The sequence below is a fragment of the Caretta caretta genome, chromosome 2, assembly GCF_965140235.1.
Source record: "Caretta caretta isolate rCarCar2 chromosome 2, rCarCar1.hap1, whole genome shotgun sequence".
Taxonomy (NCBI): domain Eukaryota; kingdom Metazoa; phylum Chordata; order Testudines; family Cheloniidae; genus Caretta; species Caretta caretta.
The window spans coordinates 35351272-35372749 of NC_134207.1; the positions used below are offsets into that span (position 1 = coordinate 35351272).

The window sequence follows — 21478 nt, forward strand, 5'->3', positions numbered from 1 at the left end:
AATAATTCTGGGAGATGGTTTTATCAACCATTTGCATCAATTTAGACAGTGCAAAAGGGCCATCAGGGAGAGGGAAATATTCTGTTTGCCTATATACATTCTCCAGTAATATTTCCCTTAGATTATATAGTATAATATATTTGATAAATTTAAAGTTGAATTCTATTCTTGTATTATTTTAACAGGGTTTTTTTGTACAAAATAAATATTTGAGCAAAGAACACTGGCAGCAATGAGACTGCCTAATTTACCCCATGCTACACAGGCTACAATTGCTGTCAATATTAGCCCCTTCAGGACAGGCAGCACCAGGGAGTTTCAACTTGGATCTTCTAAATATGTAGCATTATGGTACATGTTATTAAACATTCTTTGTGTCTTAACCTAATCACTCAGAAAACTCAAACATATAGATAATATGTTGGATGACTTTTGGCCAGGAAGGGTTTTTTTTTTGTTTTTACAATCGGTATCATTTGGCAAGTACTGCTGTAACAAAGCACTCTTCCCTGGCACCGGCTCAGACAGGAAACAGTGACTATGTTGGATTCTGTCTTGCATATGCCCAGGTGATTCTTTCAGCATAAAGCTATTTGTGACATTGAGTGCTGCAAAAGGGTGATGGTCATTCTGTATCTGACATCAATGGAGTCTTATGGAGAGCTTACATACCAACCACAAACCTTTACAGAAGATCACAGAAGTTGTGAGTGACAGAGATACTAGTCTTAGCTAATCATCTCTCTCACTCACCTGCTAGAGAAAAATTTGATGCATGCAGGAGCACTTTGAAGCCACTAATGATGTTGCTGCAGCACATTTAATGGACAGCATGTTAGCTACGATGAAAAAGGAACCTCACATCAAGTACATTAAGGGATCAGAGGAATACATACTCATTACTCACTGCAGTTTTACATCCCCAGTTTAAAGACACTTTTCTCTGATGAAGCAAAGGTATCCTAAACTGTTATAGAAAGACTAATGTTTATTCCTATTTATTTAATATTTTCTACCTTTGTAAAGGCAGCTCCAACCCTAGCCAAGTGGATGGAGTACACCTGAGGGTTCTCATGTTTTCCTGAGGGACCCAGGTGTAGGATCAGATGGGCTAGTAACCTGGCACCCAAACCCAACTGCTATAAAAGTCACAAATATGTTTGCCTCAATTCAACCTGATTTGCAACCTGTAAAAATTAATCTTATAAGAAGGGGGTCTTTTACATATCGGGACATAGAATGTGCTAACCTCGAATAAAGAAGGCTCAAAAGAGCTGCTTCTCAGAGAAATGTCCAGGTAAGGATGTCAATAACCGGCCTCACTGAAACGCACCTTAAAGATGGCAGTGAGGCAAGACTAGACAACTACTATCTTATATGGGCAGGTGCTTCCAATACAAGAAAAGAAGTGGGACTTCTCCTTGAACATTATATCTTTAAATTGGTCTTATCATTTACACCAATTTCCAGTCACCTACTTAACGATGAGCTTCAGCATAAGCACAGAATATGGAAAATTATTATTTTCCGTGCTCCAACTAACAAAGCTTCTGAAGAAACAAGGCAGGGTTCTATAATCAACTCTGCTCTCTTCTTTCAATTATCTCGAATCACGGTATTACTGAATAATCACCGAACCAACAAGAGGTGATGCCATTTTAGATTTAGTTTTGGTATGTAGAGAGAACCTAATAGAAAAACTGATTATAAAGAACAACCTTGGTTCATGAGTTTATCCTTCCATTTAGATAATCTGAATTAACAAAAATAGATCTGCAAGGATGGTCCTTGATTTCCAAAGGGCAAACTTTAAAAAACTAAGGGAATCAGTTAGGGAAGTGAACTGGCCTGAAGAACAAAAGGATCTGAATGTGGAGGAAGCCTGGAATTACTTTGAATCAAAACTGCAGAAACTATCTGAAACACCACAAATAAGGGGAAAATAATTTGTAGGGAAGGACTGCAGACCAAACTGGATGAACAAGCATCTCAAACAGGTTAAGTCGGGGTGGGTAAACTTTTTGGCCCGAGGGCCACATTGGGGCTGTGTAGGGAAGGCTCTGCCTCCCCAAACAGCCTGGCCCCACCCACATCCAACCTTCCCACCCCCGGACTGCCCCCCTTAGAACTCCTTGTCCCCTGACAGACCCCTCCCAGGACCCCACCCTCTCCTTCCTGTCCCCTGACTGTCCCGACCCCTATCCACACCCCTGCCCCCTGACAGGCCCTCCGGGACTCCCACACCTATCCAACCCTCCGTTTCCCATCCCCTGACCGTGCCCCACCCCCCGAATCTCCACCCCATCCAACCGCCCTCTGACAGGCCCCCCACGACTCCCACACCTATCCAACTGCCCCCTGTTCCCTGTCCCTTGAGTGCCCCCCAGGACCACCTGGCCCCCTTACCATGCTGCTCAGAGCAGCATGTCTGGCAGCTGCGCCGCCCAACCAGAGCCAGAGTCAGACACGCTGCCCCACCGCCCCGAGCGCTACCTGCATGGCAGCATAGTTGCGGGGGAGGGGGGAGAGCGGGGGAGGAGCTGGGGGCTAGCCTCCCCAGTGGGGAGCTCAAGGGCAGGGCAGGATGGTCCCGCAGGCCGGATGTGGCCTGCGGGCCATAGTTTGCCCACCTCTGGGTTAAGAGAAAGCAGAAGCCTACAAGAAACAGAAGAAGGAGTAGATCAGCAAGGAAAGTTCTCTCTTGGAGGTCAGAAAGTGTAAGGAAATAGTGAGAATTGCCAAAAGTCAAGCAGAATTGGACCTTGAAAGAAAATTTAAACCAAAAGTAAAGGTTCTATAGCCATATAAATGAAAAGAAAACTAGGAAAGAAGAATTGGGACCACCAAGCACTGAAGAGGGGTGGAGATTAAAGATAATCCAGATATAGCCCAATACTTAAATACTTTGCCTCGGTTTTTAATAAGGGTAATGAGGAATTTGGGAGCATGACGGGTGGCTAATGGGAGGAAGGATATGGAAGTAGAAATTACCACATCCAAGGTGGAAGCCAAACTCACACAGCTCAATGGGAGAAAACAGAGGGGGCCTGGATAATCTCCATCCAAGAATATTAAAGTAACTGGCACATGAAATTGCAAGCCCAGTAGCAAGGACTTGTAATGAAACCATAAACTCAAGGGTAGAAAACTGAAAATACAGCCCTATAGTTAAGAAGGGAAAATAAAGTGATCTGGGAAACTACAGGCCTGTTAGTTTGACCTCTATTGTATGCAAGGTCTTAGAACAAATCTGAAAGAGAGGGTAGTTAAGAATATAGTGGAAAATGGTAACATGTCACTTGGTCTGAAATAAAGAAAATGGTGGATTCTCTGTCATTTGAAGTCTTTAAACCACATTTTGAGGACTATTACAGGAGTGGTTAAGTGAGGTTCCGTGGCTTGCGGTGTGCAGATCATTCTAGATGATCATGATGGTCCCTTCTGTCCACAAAGTTTGTGAGTCAGTCTCCTCTGCAACTTTAATACTACTGTTGGTAACTCCAGTGAAGCATGGAAAAATGTTATTGGACATATTGTCTTAGATACCTTAAACCACAATAGCAACTGGCTTTAACAGTTGTGTGTTTCTCATGAGCTTGTTGTTATGATCACCTGGTTTTACAGGAAACTAATTCACTGATTTACCTGGTCGAACAAAGAAGATGATTAATTAAATTCTTGTCATTGGAAATCTTCCATCAGCAACTGCAGAACCTATCAATCTGCCAGTCTCATTAATACCAACCACAAATTAGTCTCTGACAATTTCCATCATAGACTTTAAGGTAAGAAGAGACCACTGGACCAGCTATTCTTTTGTGGCTGCACATACCGTTATTATTTTATCACTCTGGAAATGTACAAGCCGCAAATGAGACTGTTGATAAAGATGTGTTGCCATCCCAGAACTCTTCAATGCCATCACATACTATGTGCTTGACAAGACACCAAGTAAATGCATTTTAGGCATACACCTTGATAAGAATCTCACCAATGTCGGTTTTGTTAACATAGCACTAGTTGTCAAACCAATGAACAAGCTAGCTACAGCACTTAAAACCCTGGAAAGCTCTGTGGCAAAACTTGGCCTTAAAATTCATTGAGGTTAAACTGTAGCAAAGCAAGACTGACCAGTGCAGCACCTCCTGCTGGTCATTTTGGGAATTAGCTCTTCCAGCCCAGAGCACCCTCTGCAGACCAGTGTCTCGCCTGCTGCTGGCCCCCGGGTCCCTCCCAGACCCCGGTGCCCCTTTACCTTGGGGGGCTGCCCCCTGGCACTGCCCCTACACTTTGGGTCTCCCCTCCCAGGGGAACCCCCAACCCTCTATCCCCTCCTTGCCTCAGTAGCTATTGTCAGTCACCATCTAACCCCCATTCACTGGGGCAGACTGCAGTCTGTAAACCACTCATCACGGGCAACGGGGTTAGGCAACTCCTCTGCCTAAACCCAGGCTACACCTCTGCAGCCCCAGTACCTCTGTAGGCCTTGCACAAGGCCTGCAGCCTGGGGAGTTATCAGGCTGGAGCTCCCCAGCTCCTCTTGCCTTTTCCCAGCACTGCTCTACTCAGGTATGCTCCTTAGCTCCCAGGCAGCCAGGTCCTTCTCTCTCTACAGCTGGAGAGAGTCTCTTTCAGCTCCTGTCTCACAGCTGTGGCCTGATTGGGGCATGGCCCCAGCTGTGGCTGTTTCCCCAATCAGCCTAGCCTTTTCTCTCAGCCCCGGCCCTTGCCAAGGGCTGGCTTTTAACCCCTGCTGAGCCGGCACGGAGTGACCACACTGCTACAAAAACCAAAATCTTTCCAGTCAGAAATTTCAAAACATGCTGAGGTCTCTAGCATCTTGATAGGCAACCACCCTGTTGAGATTGTCAATAATTTTACTAATCTTTGCTCTGTTGTCTATAACATGATAGCAATGAGAAAGAACATTAAAACCACACTGGAAAAGTATAGTCAGAAATGGGGCACCTCATCAAACAAGTCTTTTGTTAGCTGACCACCCTGATAAGTAGAAAGACAAAGCTGAGACTATCTCATGCTTTGGTGGTCTGTATTCCAACATATGGGACTAAAACATGGCTCCTCACTGTCTAGATTGAAAAGAAGTTGGACTTCAGATGAAACATCTCCAAATGATTGAAAACAGCAAATGGTGTGAATTCAAGATGAATTAAGAGATCCGTTTTCAAATTAAACAGGTCCCACTTTCTCAAATAGTTTCCCAATGCTTTCTACGGTGATTTGGTCATCTACTCCAAATGGCCTACAACCAGCAAGAATCGTCTTTGAACTTAACACAATGAAAGCAGCATGGAAAAGATGCCTCCCTCCCCCCTAGAAGCCGAGAACATGATGGCTGGACAGTGTCTGTCATCCTATCTTGTCATATGCCAGATTTGGCTCAGGACTGAACATCATGCAGGGATATCAATATGTTCGGTAACCTCTCTGTTGTCCAAGCAATACCATGAGAACTAACCTATCTTTGTATGTGGTTGCCGACTACTCTTGCTCTACTTTTGTTTAAAATGGTTTTCATCTCCTCTTTGTCCCTATTAAGCAGCCTCTCATCTCTGTATGTCAATTCTGCAATAAAATGAAGGGACAGAGTGGACACAAATTTTGAACTCAAATTCCAAAATATACCAGCGAACTCATAACTTCTCTCTCAAATTATTATTCCTCTTCCCCTTTCCTCTGCTTCTATATATGTCTCTGCCTCGATGCACTACACAGTGCTGCAGGATAAATGTACCTCACACAGTTCTTCAGTACTGCCACAGTTGACTCCTCTGCAATACGAAGGTGTGAACTACTGGTCTTTATGTGCGGCACTCCAACTTGATCCAGCTTAGAGTCCAAACTCTAAGTTCATCCTTAACTCAGTGACATAGTTAAGGGAAGAGCTTAAATACAGTAGGAGTTCTGACAGATAGACACTCTGAGGAACCTCATGCTTAAATAACTGGTAGTTCTAAAAAGACCACAAAAGACAATTAAAATAATGAAATAAATTAGACTCCTTTATCAGTCCTTACCCTAACAGACTCCCACTGAAATCAGTGGCAGTTTGACTGAGTAAGGAACTCACAATATTGCTAATTAATAAAATAATAGTAATACTCAATACTTACTACCATTTATCACAATGGTGTAAAGGAGGTTGGGGTTGTTGGGATTTTTTAATACACTTATAGAGCAAGGCTCAATTTAAACTATTAGTGGCTTTATTTTATCATCAGCCCCAAAACTGGCAGCTTTTCTCTGCAGTTCGGCAAAAAATGTAATACAAGCATGCTGTACTGCGAGTCTCATAGTGATAAAACGTCATTATTTTTCAATATATGCTACTGTGCAGTTATTAATACATTCTGAATTAATACTAATAATTTATTTTAAGAATTGTACTTCACTTAAAGTACATTTGGTGATGCAAAATATTTGCATTTATTACATTTATTCACTAATTGTTTCACACTTTGTCTCCTCTCTCCCAATCATTAGTGAGTTTTTTTCCTTCGAGTCAATGGGACTGAATCCACTTATTTCAGATTCGAATTCGGCACACAATGTTTAAAGACCCAATTCTGCAATTCTTAATCCTTTTAGGTAGTACTTATTCACATGAATAGGCCTGGTCCAATTGAACTACGAATGAAAAATACATGATGTGAAACTTTGACTAGCACTTAGTATAAAACTGATGTTGATCACTAGCAGCATCAGATGCCCAAAAAAGCCACAGAAGTAGCAGCTTCTCATTAAGTTACCCAACCAATAGGGCAAATTAGAATTTTATACTAGCAGACTTGTTTCTTTATCTGTTTCTTAGTCTGTTTTTTGAATGACTAGCTGAGGGTGCATTATCAACAATACATCCTGTACTAATTGTGATCATTCTGAAAGAAAAGTCATATTGCTGCATTTCAGTGACCCAGGTAGGTGTACATTTTTGTTGCTCTACCTTTCCGCTCTCTCAGGGTCATCATTTTCAGCTCATTTGATTTTCCTCAAATTTCTAACCCCATCTATTTCTAGCAAAGTAAGGAAACCTTACAAAGGAATCATACATATGCTACACACCCTTGATTTTGCTAAGGAATATCCTGCACTAAGCTGCATACAATTAAACTGTTTTTCTGCTGGGAATCTAGCATCCCTTTCTCCCTTCTGTTCTTCTCAGCACAAGAGATGTGAAACTGGCTTTTCGCCTACCCTCCCATTCCCCCTAACATCCCATTTTACATCAAATATAAATGAACCAATCTCATTCCACTATGATCCTTAATATGTGCAAGTTCACTGTCTCCACCTACTAATGACAGATATATGTGACATACAGAAAAAATCTTAAACAAAACATTTTCCCACCCTCAAAAATATCAATTTCAAATAATGAATGGAGGTTCAACAGAGGCAACAGTGCCCACATATATCTGATTGTGAGTAACTCTTCGTCCATGTTTGAATCAACCGAGATTTGTATAGTATCCTTATCCCTAACCTACTTTATGACAACCTCAGGATTCTTCCTCTCGTTGCTGAGTAGTCTTACTTGAGCATGCCAATGCTTCTCCATTGATCAGTTGCCAGTATGCACTTACCTTTCACTGCCTCATAACACAAGACACACACACACTTTCTATATATGCAGCAGTTTCACCATGCTGCAAAGCTCAGTGTCTTGCAAACTTTAATTACAAGCACTTCTGCATGCAGCACAATAGCTAAATCACAAATCCAATCCTAAATTAGCAATGATGAGAAAATGAGAGAAACCTAACAAACTCTGTATGTTATTTTTAATACACTTAAGGTGAGAAGGAAGAAGCCTTCTGTATTCCCATTTAATTTATTAATACAAAACAATAATACTAATGTATCTTGATCTGAATGAACTAATTATATTATATAATCCAACAGATGTCACTGTGAAGTTTTTCCTAGTACTTACCAAAATTTCCTTTTCTAAATTTCAACCCATTTTTCCCATGGTTATGCCACTTTAAATAATTTCTCTCCTTTCTCAGTGTTTATTTTTAATACATTCCCCATTATTTATCCCTCTAAATATTCACTTTATCAAGATTCAGAGTCCACAGAATATTTAAACAGTCCTCAATAGTCAATTCCAACTGCTCCTCAAACATTGTTGCCTTTGTCTCTGAACTCCCTTCAATTTTTCTGATGATTTCTGGTATTGAGGTGTACAGAAATGAATGTAGCATTCTAGGTGTAGTCATAACAGTCAAACGAAGAGGGACTGGTTCCTCTGCTCCATACTGGGGAAAAATTTTGTGAAGCATGTATTGTTCATGTCTGCAGCACCACACAATGATTTGGAAAAGCGAGGTGAGAGTCCAAGACAGTGAAGTGGAACAAGATCCCTGGGCTCTGGATGGCAGATGACTTGGATGTTATCCATTACAGATACAACAGCCAGCCAACTCCAGCAGGTAGTACTATTAAACACTGTCATTTTTAAGACTGCTTTTGGTAGGAGAGTATAGATTTTAAATGAAAGTGTAAAAGATTATAATAGTATAGTATTAATAATAATGGTCAGCCATTGTTAGTAATACAGAAAGAAACATAAAAAATGGCTTGCAGCACTGCTTGCAATACACAATGTAATATCATCATACTGTACAGGAACAGAAATTATTTTGGAAATAATCAGATTTCCAAGGTGGACATTTTTTATAGACCTGACATGACTATTAAAAAACGGAGTGTAAAACTCTATAGACCACAATACTGTGAAGTATAACCATACATTATAACAATATTTTGATACTACTATGGGGTTTATTTTTAGATTAAGAATATTGGTTTGCCCCACTGATGTGTGGAAAAGATCAGCAAAGACATACAGGGGACAGCTGAAGAATGAAAACAAACTTGAAAGTAGTAATCAGAAGCAGAAAGTCATTTTTTATTGGTTAATACTTTTTTCTCCACAATTTATTTTTCCCTCCCTCTTCCATCATAGCTAATGCACATTTATTTTTTCGTAATTTAACAAAGAAATCATACATTAAAATGAACGTGTACAGATTACTATCATCATATAAATGGTGAAAAATGTTATAAAGTCATTAGCAATAGTTAATTGCTATATATTTATCTAACACAAGGTTGTTGAAATTTTGTCTTTAAAGTACAAGTGTAAGAGTTTGCTTGATGTCCCAGGAAAACAAACACTCTAAACAGGACTTTTTCTCATCATCCATATCCAGACATGAAAAATCCTTAAAGGGCTATTTCTGTTGCCAGTGAGTATCCTTAGATGTCCTTCCAGTTCCCCCTGGCAAGCAATGTAGGATTTTAGGGTGTCACATGCATGTTGCAACCCAAGATATTTGTGTTTTCACCAAACATGGATGAAAGAGTTTTTATTAAAAAGGAAAAACAAAAACAAAAAGCCAGACCCAGTGTCACATTTTTTTCTATTGAACAGAAGCTTTAAGTTTGGATCAGATTATACAAAACAGACACACATGCTCCCCTATTGCTTGGTTCTCTTCTTCCCCAGAATATATTCTCTTCCTTATACACACATACACACACACCTCTGAGGAGCCCATCAAAAACATTCATAAACCTCTCTGCTCAGCACTGAATGCTGCTGTTTTCAAAACCCAGGCTTCCTGGGGTCCAGATCTCCTACCAGGTAATATAAAGAAGAGAGTTCAGACCATTGAGCAAATATCAGTCTGAACCAAGTGGGTGTATGATCATTTACCTATGATGATTGAGGTTGTGAGCAGGGGTAGGCCTCCATTTTATTCTTCCATCAGAAGCATAGAGAGGCACATGAAAAATCCTCTGGAGCACCTCTGACTTTTACCAGAGAATATCTACTGTGCAACAATTTTAACACAATCATGGGGGGGACCACCAGACAAGATGTAAAACTAATGGACCTCATGATGATTTTCTCAAGTGTATTTTTGTGGGTGTCACAGAGAAGGGCCTCATGGAATTATCTGTAGGAGGAAATCAGCTGGAGCAGATTAAGTGGCTAAAGGTGGGAAATCAGATGGCTTGTCTGAATATACGGGGATATGGAGGAGGGGGTCTGGTGATTTGCTAGAGGTTGTAAAGAAGAGGGAGGGAGACTAGGGCCTATTAAAGGTTTTAGTATAAGTTATAAGTAAGGCTAAAAATCTTTCATGGAAGTCATAGATTCCGTGACTTTCCGGGACCACCATGACTTCCGCAGCTGCAGCGGCTAGTGAGGCTGACCCCAGGGTCACATGAGTAGCTGGGGCAGCCCTGGGGCTAGCCACACTGGACACTGCTCCAGCAGCCCCAGGGAACTGGTCCCAGGCAGCTGGTCCTGGGCACTGCCCCGGATCAGTGGTCCGGGAGCAGCAGTGCCAGCACAGGCCGCCCCCTCCTGGAGGAGCAGCAGTGGTGGTGAGGCCCTGGGGCGCTCATCAGCCCGGAGTGGTGGCGGCAGACCACGGGCCACCCCCCGGCCCACAACAGCAGCAACAGGGCCCCAAGCTGCCCCCTCCAGGAGCAGCAGCAGGGCCCTAGGCCACCCCCATCCCTAGGAGCAGCAGCGTCTGCTGGAGCATCGCCCTTCCCCCTCAGCAGGTAAGATTTAACTGACTGTGACTTTTTGGTTATTGCCTGTGACCTGTCCATGACTTTTACTAAAAATATCCATGACTAAATTGTAGCCTTTGTTATAAGGAACCAGCGAAAGCTCTTGGGGGTGGCTGGGAGCCTGTTGGTGGGATTACAGATGTTAAAGCCTTTCTTTGGAAGATAGCCAGAGAAAAAGCAATAGTGTCAACTATATATGTATAAACTTAATACACAAATTTAGATACTCATCCGAACTTTTTAAATTCACTACAAAAAAGTGATGTGTGTTAAAATGCAAAGCACCTAGATATTATTTACACTGATACATATTTCAGATGGAAGAGGGAAGGTACATGTCAATATATTTGGAAGGTGGAAAATCATAAATGGAACAGAGTCTCCAATACCTCTCTCAGAGAAAGGAAGAAGCAGCCGACAGAGAACCTAGAGTAGGTTTATTTGGAGACTTCCACCTGAGACAGTTATTGAAATCTATAATTGCCTCAACAAAAACTCTAGTGAAAGGCATCAAGGAAGAAACATGAAATACATACACAAAACTCCCTCCCCACAAACAATCCACAATGTCACCACATAGAAATGGAGGGACGGCAAGATCCCTAGGTAAATGCTGCAGATTAGCATCAAGTTTTGATCCTAATATAACGAATACAACAATAATTCTCACACAGAGCCTAAATCCTTAAACTAATGAGCTGCCATCCACATACTTTTGTTTATCTATGATGTGAGTGATCCAGGATGCTGTGGTCTGTCCCAATACAACAAAAACAGGAACACAAGTTTTCCATGTCATACTTATTACAAGCTGTGTGTCTACTTCAGAAGTCTTATAATTCTGATAATGAATCTATTCCTTAAGTATAATTAGCTGATCCCAGATGGACAAATAGAATTGTAACAACAGCATCTAGTCATGAGTAACCCCTTCAAAATCATTCTATGGAATGTTAAGAGAGGATGGATCATCCTAATAAAAATAAAAGAAAATACTGGCACATTTTAAGAAAACTAGAGCAGTTATCAAGTATCAGAAGGGTAGCCGTGTTAGTCTGTATCCACAAAAACAACGAGGAGTCCGGTGGCATCTAGCTTTTGTGGGTAAAAAACCCAGTTCTCCGAAAGCTTATGCCCAAATAAATCTGTTAGTCTTTAAGGTGCCACCAGACTCCTCATTGTTTTAGAGCAGATAGAGCATTTTTACAAGAAAGCTATCTGCCTGATTCTGAGATATCAAAGAGCTGGGGTGGGAATTGCCATATGAAAAGTCCTTTCTTCCAAATCAAGGGTGCACCCATATTGTTCCACAAAAATCTTATAATTTAAATTTAAACTTTAAATTTTAATTTAAGTATTGGAGCTAGTCCCTCTTCTTCTTTACCTTAATCTTAAATTAACCTTAATGACATATTAGCAATAGTTAAGGGGAAAGAACATATTCTCAACAGAGATGGCCATGATTTTTTTCAAAACTAACTGCCCAGGTGTTTGTTTTTAATGCAACACATTATACCTCAGAAGGAACCTTAACCTCATTAGTAACAGACCCACTACTTGACAGACTTAGTAAGACCCATGCAACACACTGCCTACCTAGATTGACTCTGGAAGCTCTTTTAGCCAAGAAAGGCCACAACAAATATAGAGAATAGTGAACACATCAACTAGAGATTTCTCATTCTTATCTGCACTTGACTTCACTTATTCTAGACTGGATTTATTTTTAAAATTACCCTTATTTGTACACATGTGACAATAGCAGTCAGTATTGGAACAACAGAAATCTCTACCCATGCTCCATTCACTTGGAATATATCACATCCAGATACTGTACATACAATCATAAACGGTTGTTTAATTCATCCTTATATTAGGACCCACACTATACAACTTTCTTACAAAAGTTATCAACCTTTAGTTAGAAAAGGTCACAAATTCCTTTATGACAAACGATGAAGTCTTATAACAGAGGAAGAATATTCTCATATTGGTCTAGGGGGAAAAAAAGAATATCAGGCCAAGCTAACAAAATCAACTGACAAAGATAGAACAGGTTGATCAACACTTTGGCAGTGCTTCATGTCAGAAAAACTGAAGTGCACGAACAAAATGTGCATGATGTAGGCTGGACACAGACTGGTTAATCACTGCCAATCCACTGAGAGTCAAGAGAGAGGTAGGAAAACTACTGGCTGAAAAACACAAGTAGCAAACTAAAATAGGCCTAGTAGCAGCATTGAAAGACTCCAATCCAACCAACAGATAAAGATTCAATACTACAGAGAAATTCAGGCCTCCTAATCAAAGACACACTGATGATGTTGAAACAATGGACAGAAAAGTGTAATCTGTCTCATAACATCTAACCCTTAATGATAATTTTAAGATATGTGCAGAGTTGCAACTGGCCTTCAGAAAAAGCCACTTTTGGCATTTTTCACAAATTAGACATCTGCTAATTAATTTTGCCCCACAGAAACAGCTTCTCCAGAGTCTCCAGGCTCGATAAAAAGTATGTCATATTAAAAAAAAAAAAAAAAAAAGTACAGAGCTCTTTAACAAAAATGTAGTCAGGATTTAGAAATCCCCTTGATCACACAACAGGGGAACAAACTGAGCATAATGAAAAAGGGCCTCAGTAGGTCTCTGTATCTGACTAATTCACTAAAAAATATTTTTCACAAGCATCGAACTCCGAAGTAAATATGACAGATACAGAAAGTGCTGGATATGTGGAGGATATTTTGTTTTCCTCCTATGTTACCAGGTGTTCAAAAATCAGAACTTCAAGAAATAGATAGACTAAAGAGTCAAGTTAATATTAGGGAATTCTTTTGTTCCAGCCAGATAGTTTATACAGTATCTCCTTGCTCAACGTTGTAGTTACTATATTATATATATGTATAGACAGCATAAGTTTTAAACAAACAATTTAATACTGTACACAGTGATGATGACTGTGAAGCTTGGTGGAGTCAGAGGGTGGAAGAGGGTGGGATATTTCCCAGGGAATGCCTTACTGCTAAATGATGAACTAGAACTCAGCTGATCCCTCAAGGGTTAACACATTGTTGTTAGTGTAGCCTCATACTCTACAAGGCAGCAGGAATGGAGGGAGCAGAGACCCCTTGGCAGAGACAGCAGCTGCTGCCTGCAAGCTCCCTCCATCCTGAACGCTGTTGTGTGTCCTCCCCCCGACACACACCCCAGCTCTATGGAGATATGGTAAACGGGTGGCAGGAGCAGGGAGAGGGGGACACCCTGATATTACCCCCCCACACACACACACACACAGCAAGCAGGAGGCTCCCGGGAGCAGCTCCAAGGCAGAGGGCAGGAGCAGCACATGGCAGTGGGAGGAGGGACAGCTGAACTGCCGGCAACTGATAGCCTGCTGGGCAGCTGCCGCATAAAGAACTTAGGTGAGCGGGGAGCTGACAGGGGGGTTGCCGGTCCACCCTTGTTCCAAGCAGGGTCGGCTCCAGCTTTTTGGCCGCCCCAAGCAGCGAAGGGAAAAAAAACAAAAAACAATCCTGGTTGAGCTGCCGCCGAAGTGCCGCCAAAGAGGAAGAGAGGGACTGCAGGGCCCGCCGCTGAAGACCCAGACGTGCCACCCCGATGACGGATGGCGTGCCGCCCCTTTCTATTGGCCGCCCTAGGCCCTGCTTCCTTCGCTGGTGCCTGGAGCCAGCCCTGGGTTCCAAGCCCCCACCAACTAGCTGCAAAGGGCTGCTTTTTGTACAAGCACTGGACAAAGTAGGCAGCTGCCAAATGTTAGAAGGGAGCATTGTGCAACTTTAAATGAGCATGTTCCCTAACTGATCAGCAATGTAACAACGAAACAACGTTAACCGGGATGACTTTAAGCAAGGACTTACTGTATTTGAAACTTACAAACTCAAAGATCTCACTGATTTACAAGAATTCTTGTACAAGCTTCACTGGTAGCAAAACGTCTGATAATACAATCACTTGGAATAATGTCTCCTCCCAGGATAGAAGTCTGGAAAGGTTGCTTTTTCTTTTAGACATGTTAATCGCATCGATTCGACTCTTGGTGCTCAGGTGCTTCATGTGCACAAAATTGGAGTCTTTTGGCCAGCAATAGCTACGTAGATCTAATTTGGCTATCTTTTAACATGTTCTTATACAGTTGAAGACAAATTTTGATAACTTCTGTGAGAAGATAGCTTGACCCTTAAACATACCAACAGAGGCCACAAAAAGAGTGTAAATGGGCTCCTGAATGATTTTGTCCTGTTAAGGTAATATGACAATGCCATTACAACATTGTGTATGAAATGTAGGTTCCCCCAGGGCCCAGTAAGGATTTTGGAAGAAAATTGGGAGATGAATAAATTGGTTCATATGGAACTCTGTAACAGCTTTGGACAGGAACTTGGGATGAAGCCTGAAAATAACCCTGTCTTTATGAAACTGAAACTACCACGAGCATTTAAGGCTCCCCTACTCTTCAAACTGATGTAGCAATTACTATAAAGGCTTCTTTGATAGGTTGGATAGTGAACAGGCTGCTAAGTGCTCAAAGAGTGGACCCTTTAACCTTGTAGGAACAGACTCCCTCTGGCTCAGTTTTTTATACTGCTTGCTTTCTTCCCTGGGTTCTCAAGCTGTTGAGGTAATTACCTCATCGGGCTCCCTACTAGTGTTAGTGATCCCTTCTAGACTTCAAAACCCAATCAAGCTACCTAACTCCCTCCTATTCTAACCACAGCTGGTGCTAAAGGTGATCTAAGTGATCAAGTGCTATTCTCCAAAGGTCACTATTTGTACCTACTAGTAGCACGCTCTCACACTTTGTTAAATCTATACTGAGGTCCCAAGAGGGAGAGGCCTCCAGAACTGGGGAAAAAACATGAACCTGTAGGTGAGAAAATACACCATCGACCTGAATAGGAGCATAATGTACAGAAATTGTTGGTTGATGGAGCTAGTAGAAAATCCAGATTATTTCAGGGACAGTAGGTAGTCCAATATTGCTAAAATGGGTGTTGTCAAAGGAGACAACTGGTGCTGAGATGCCCAAATAGAAAACCTCTTAAAATTAGCTTTACAAGTTAGTCTGTCAGGAACCAGGATGTGGGTGGTCTGATCTGGTGATCAGGGCTGAAGGCCATCCCAGTGGTTACAGCCACAACCCAGCCAAGTGGCTGGAGCCAGGAACAGGAACTGCAAGTTAGAGCCAAGGATCAGAGCTGGAGTCAGGAAACAGACAAGGGCCCAAGGCTACAGGAACTGGTCAGAAACAGGTCTGGAGCAAGGCTGGGAACCAGGCAGGGACAATACTGGGAACAAAACAGGTGCAGGGGTGATCGCAGCTGTTGGCATAAGTATTGAGCAACCCATATCCTGTCGCTGCTTCTGAGCTTAAATTTAGACCTGTAGGCTCCATACAGACAATTACGAAGGCTGGATGGCCAATTAGATGATTTTACTACAGCCGAGCTGGGCTCATTAACTTGCCTAAGGGCTATCCCAGCTAGCCCCAGGCTCAGCTGAGGGAACTCAGGCCCACAGTTTCTGACATACTCTAGGTGAAGATTTCCTGCTTTGGAACAGTATATCAGCTGAACAGCTTCTTTCAGTGGACGTCAGATGTAAAAAGGCTGGATCCAGGTGCAGGATCTGACCACTGTCCTATGCGACTATGTCGAGCACAGCAGGCAAAGTGATTGGAGGGGATACATTGAGAGGTTCACCAGATCAAATACATGAAATGTCTGGCCCACGGTAGGACTATCACAATCATCAATCCAGCATCTTTCCTCAGGACCCTCAGTATCATTGGCACTGGGGTAGAATGAATACATTTGTTGCAGTTTCCAGAGGAGAAAGTCATCTGACAGGGAGCTTACACTGGAGCACGACATATGACATTTCTTGTGCTGGTCTTTGGCAAATAGGTCTATTAATGGGTATCCCAACTTGCCAAAGATGCCCTGCAGCACTGGGTAATGGGTCATTGATTGACCAATTGTGGTTGTTTGAGAACTCCCTGCTGAGATGATCTGATAGTGAGTTCTGAATGCCTGGATGATGTGGGGCCTGCTATGTGATCCAATTATGAATACATCAAGGCCAGAAAAAAATGGCTTCCTAACAGAGCAGATACAATCAGACTCCTCCTTATTTGTTGACATAATGCACAGCCTTGGGTAGATACACTGATTTCAACCAACCATACATAAAGCATAGGTGAAGTCTGGCAAACAGCATTACATAGGTGCATGAGGCCATATGTCCCAGAATTCTGAGGCATGTTCTTAAGTGATGTCTTTGGAATCTTTATTGTGGAAGACAAACTCTTGCTGACCCGGAATCTAATATGGATCCTATGAACTCTACACTTTGAATAAACATGGATTGTTCTCCGTTGCCACACTGGGCATCAAAGGGCTTTAATGGTTACTTGGATCAAGTTGGTCACTTCTTACAGTGATCTTCCTCACATCAAGCCATTGACAGGATATGGGCAGATCTGGATCCCAGGGCTCCTTAAGCGAGAGCTGCTATGACTGCCAAGTACTTGGTAAACACCCTAGGTGCAGTGGAAAGTTCAAAGAGCAACACTTTGTACCAGTAGTGAGATGTTCCTACTAGGAATCTGTGATATTTCCTGTGAGCAGATAAATGCTGTTGAGACTTGGAAGGTTCAAAATGGGCTACCATTCCCTTCTTCTTTGGAATGAGAAAACAATGGGTATAATAAAATTAAAAAAAAAAAAAAAAACTGTGCCTGTACTCAAAAGGCCCCACTTTCACTGCTCAAGATGCAACAGAGAGGTCACCTTTTGCTTCAACAGTATCTCTTGAAAGGGTCCCTGAACAGGGATGTGAAAGATGGGTCAGAGTAGGAAGGGACTGGAATTGTGTGCAATAACTCTTGCTGATGATCTCTTGGACTCACTGGTCACTAGTGATCCCAGTCCAGACTTCCCAAAAAAAGAGACTTCTGCCAAAAGAGGTTGGGGAAAAGCTTCTGCTAAGCTCTCAAGGGTGGTGGCTTGCCTCCAATGGAATCTTAGCTTTGTTGTGGGTGAATCAAATGCCCTCTGTGGGTTCTAACAATATGGAGCAGAGGGACCCTGTCTGAAGGAGGTTTGAATTCTGGGTTGCTTTCTCCTTTGAGCTGAATTATACAAGCCTACTGAGAACATCAAGTAGCTCTAGAGTCCTTTAATGAATGGAGGGTCTCATCAGCCTCTGAGTTGAAGAGGTCACAACCTTTAAATGGGAGATCTTCTGTCATGGTTTGGACCTTCCTGGATATGCCCAGTGACTGGCTCCAGAAGGATCTTTGCATAACCACTGATGTGGCCATTCATGGTGCCTACAGATTTATCAGATGCATCTAAACCAGCCTACAGGGAAATTCTACTTATCAGCTGCCCCTCTAGCATGATGGATATTAATTCTCTTCCTTGTGCTTCTGAGGGAGTCCTTCATAAACTGAGACAATTTGCTCCTGTGTAGATAGTCATATTTGGCAGAAAAGCCTGACAGTTTGCAATATGCATCTGGAGTCTGGCAGTGGTGTAGACTTTTCTATCAAACAGATCCAGCCTCTTGAGGTCCTTTTCCCTTGGTGTTATTTTAGGAGGCTCTGGCTGCTTGGATCTTTCCTGAATAGCCACTATGACAAGTGAGATTGGCACTGGATGCAAATAAATGTATCTGAAGTCCATAGGAGGAACTTGATGACATCTAACCCCCCCTCTTAGAAATGGCAGATATTGATGCTGGAGTCTGCCACAAGTCCTTTGTAGGCTTTAACAATCCCTCGTTAATAGACAGGATAAATCTCTCAGACATGGAAGGATGCAGAATGTCTAACAATTTGTGTGACTTCTAGTCCACTACTTCCAGAGGGACACTAAGAGTCTCAGCCATGCACTTCATCAGGTTTTAGGAAAGATCTGAAGTCATCTGTTGGACATGGGGGCGTAGAGGGATTCACTGTCTCACTGGGGAGAAGGATTATATTGCTGCCAGGATTAACTCTGCTGCTCATCCTCACTCTTATGGGAAAGGATTCAAACCCTAGAAAGGGGGCAGAAGATGGTGGCTTGTGGGATATAACTACATGTCCCAAGGTGCCCAGTAAGGCCATGACTGATAAGCATATGGATACTGGACTAGTGGACACAGAGGAAAACACTAAGAGGCTTGTTCCATATGACGCATGCCTTCTCTTGCTTAAAGTGTGATTTCCTCTGTGACTGGGTAGGGGAAGTAGCTAGTAAGGAAACTAGAGGGTACTGATATCTCAACTGTCATATGCTATGATTTTGGAGACCAAAGAGCTAGCTAGTACTGCTGACATTGTACAGACTAGCAAGGGGGACTCTGGTGTGACACCCACAGACAGGTCACCTGGAGCAGAATAGGTCATGAACATCAAACGGAATGAAGGTGCTAGGTGAAACGAACACCAAGAGTGCCAAAGAGTCAGTGCCAGAGGAAAGCTGGTCAGTAGATTTAGTCTTTACCACAGACATTCTTCTCAGAGCCAGTAATGAGACACCAGATGGACCCATGTTAGGCCATTGGCCACTCTTCATCTGACTTGAAAGAAGTCTAACATATGTCAACTCGTATGTCTCCGAGGGCCCCAGGACTATCCTACTCTTGGTTTGGCTTTGGACTGATGTTCATTCACATGCTTTCTTAAAGACGTGGACATGTGAACCAAAGTCAACAACTAGAGTCTCTTAGACATCTCCGCCCAGCCGGTTGGAATAGAATATCGGCTTGCTGTGCCACTAGCCCAGGGTAACGGCACAGAAGACTGAGTCTTGGCTATGACCCTCTGCGTGTCCGAGGAGGCTTTCATGGGGAGCTCCAGAAGAAATAACTTTAGGCAGGCATCTCTAGCCTTCTCATACCACTTCGAAAGAGAAGTAGATGGAACAACGGTCACCTAAACAAAAAAGTCACTTACACTAACCATCATTGAGTGGCTTAGAAGCATCACAGAAGGGGCACGTCTTAAATCCCAGAGAGTTACTGACTGCCATAATAACACAAGTCCCAGTCCTGGCTGAGATAGGGAGGCCTCGAAGCCCATCTATCTAGGAAAAATAATTTAAAAATAGTAACAATTTTCTTCCTCACTTTTTTAAAGTAAACATGCAAACTAAAAAATAACTAACTACTTAGCAACAATACCACCTAAGAAATATACTAATATATCACTCACACTAACAACACAGTCATAAAAAATGTGGACACTGCAAGGGTTCCATCTTGCTGTCACAGGTGGTAAGAAGGAACTGAAGAAAGGTTTGTCCCAGAGGCAAGAGAGCAGGATAGTTACTACTATTTCTTCAACACTTAGCTGAACGAACGGCCATGGTGATCGTTTAATATTTGGTCCAGTCCTCTGTGGTCACAAGGCCTTGAAGGGCCGAGAGTCCAACATTGAAACAGACTTGATGTATCCTCCCACACCCCCAGGTTTTTTTGTTTAGTTGCTTGATTGGGTTTTTTTGCTTGGTTTCTCCAAGGGTGGGGCATTGAACATGTTTTCCGCTCTGGTGAAACATCTAGGGCGTGGGAGTATATAACAGCATATGTACAATGTTACCAGCCACTTGAAGGCATCGTCATCAGCTAGGAGGAGAGACAGTAGCCCACCATCAAAATAAGTCAGTGTCCACTCGTCAAGGATATGTGACATAATCTGAAGTTGACCACAGCCACATCATGTGTCATTAGAAAAAAACCATTTAAAGACACTGGTCGCACAGCTGCCCTGTCCTGTTCGAAACCAGTTCAGAGATGACCACAGGTGCCTTGGTAGGTCAAAACTTGGTGGACAGATGGTTGGGTCACTGACGAGAGAGTGATTAATGACTGTCAGAGCTGACCACTCATTGCGGCAAGCAGATTCCACTGTCATGTCCTGTGATGGCATAAAAGACCATAAAGGGCGTCTAGAAGACAGGCAACCTGGCAGGTGGTTGAAAAAGTCTGCGTACAAAGGCAGATCGCTATTCTCATGGATCTTGGCTAGCAGTATGACAGAGGCCTTCTCACGGCAAATATGGGGCGGCGCTATGTTACTAAGTATCAGCAATGGAGTTGCCCATAAGGTCACAATAAAAATATGCATAGCTTTGTTAAGCTCTACATCAACTAGAGCTACATCAACAAGTGCGAGATGAGCGACACCAGACAGCAGAAAAGTACTCTGCTGTTGAATAGCTGAGGACAAGGGCTGATGTTCTAAGCATCCAGGTGCTCGCACCCCAGGTTGAACCGGCCAATTTTCTGAACAGGTTGTTCCAAGTGCTGACTTTGGCTGCCATTTTCCTCAAATAGTTGCAGTGCATTAATGACCTATCCAATGTCAAACCAAGGTAAATCGGGTTTGGATCATGCTGCAGGTGTTGGCCATTGAGGAAAAAACTTTTAACTCATGGCTTGCATTATGCAGACTAGAAACCATCTTGGAAAAGCTCGGCTGCAGGCGCCATTGACTACAATAGTCTGCCATGAGCTTCATATCATCATTCAAGACCTTGTTAATTTGTGAGAAGGACTGAGCTTGGTATCTGAAGCAGATGTATCAGCATAGATAAACTTGTGCAAGAGTGTAGTTGGCAGGTTGTTGATGTATACATTTAACAGTATTGGTAAAAGAGCTGAGCCTTGAGGAAGGTCGTTGATCTGACACTTCCAAGAGCTGCAGCAGTTGCCCATGCGTACTCTAAACCGCCTGTTTTGGAGACAAAGCTCTACTACTTGGACTGCCCACACGGGGCAACTCGAGAGAGTTTAAATAAAAGGCCTCTGTGCCAGCCTGTGTCATAGGCGGTGGTCAAAGATGACTCCT

At 42.6% G+C, this 21478-nt stretch overlaps 1 protein-coding gene across 10 annotated transcripts in view; it reads right to left on the bottom strand.

Annotated features, from left to right (window-relative positions):
- ZFPM2 (zinc finger protein, FOG family member 2) overlaps window positions 1–21478 on the bottom strand; it is a 507265-nt gene that overhangs the window by 357076 nt on the left and 128711 nt on the right. The window lies entirely within an intron of this gene.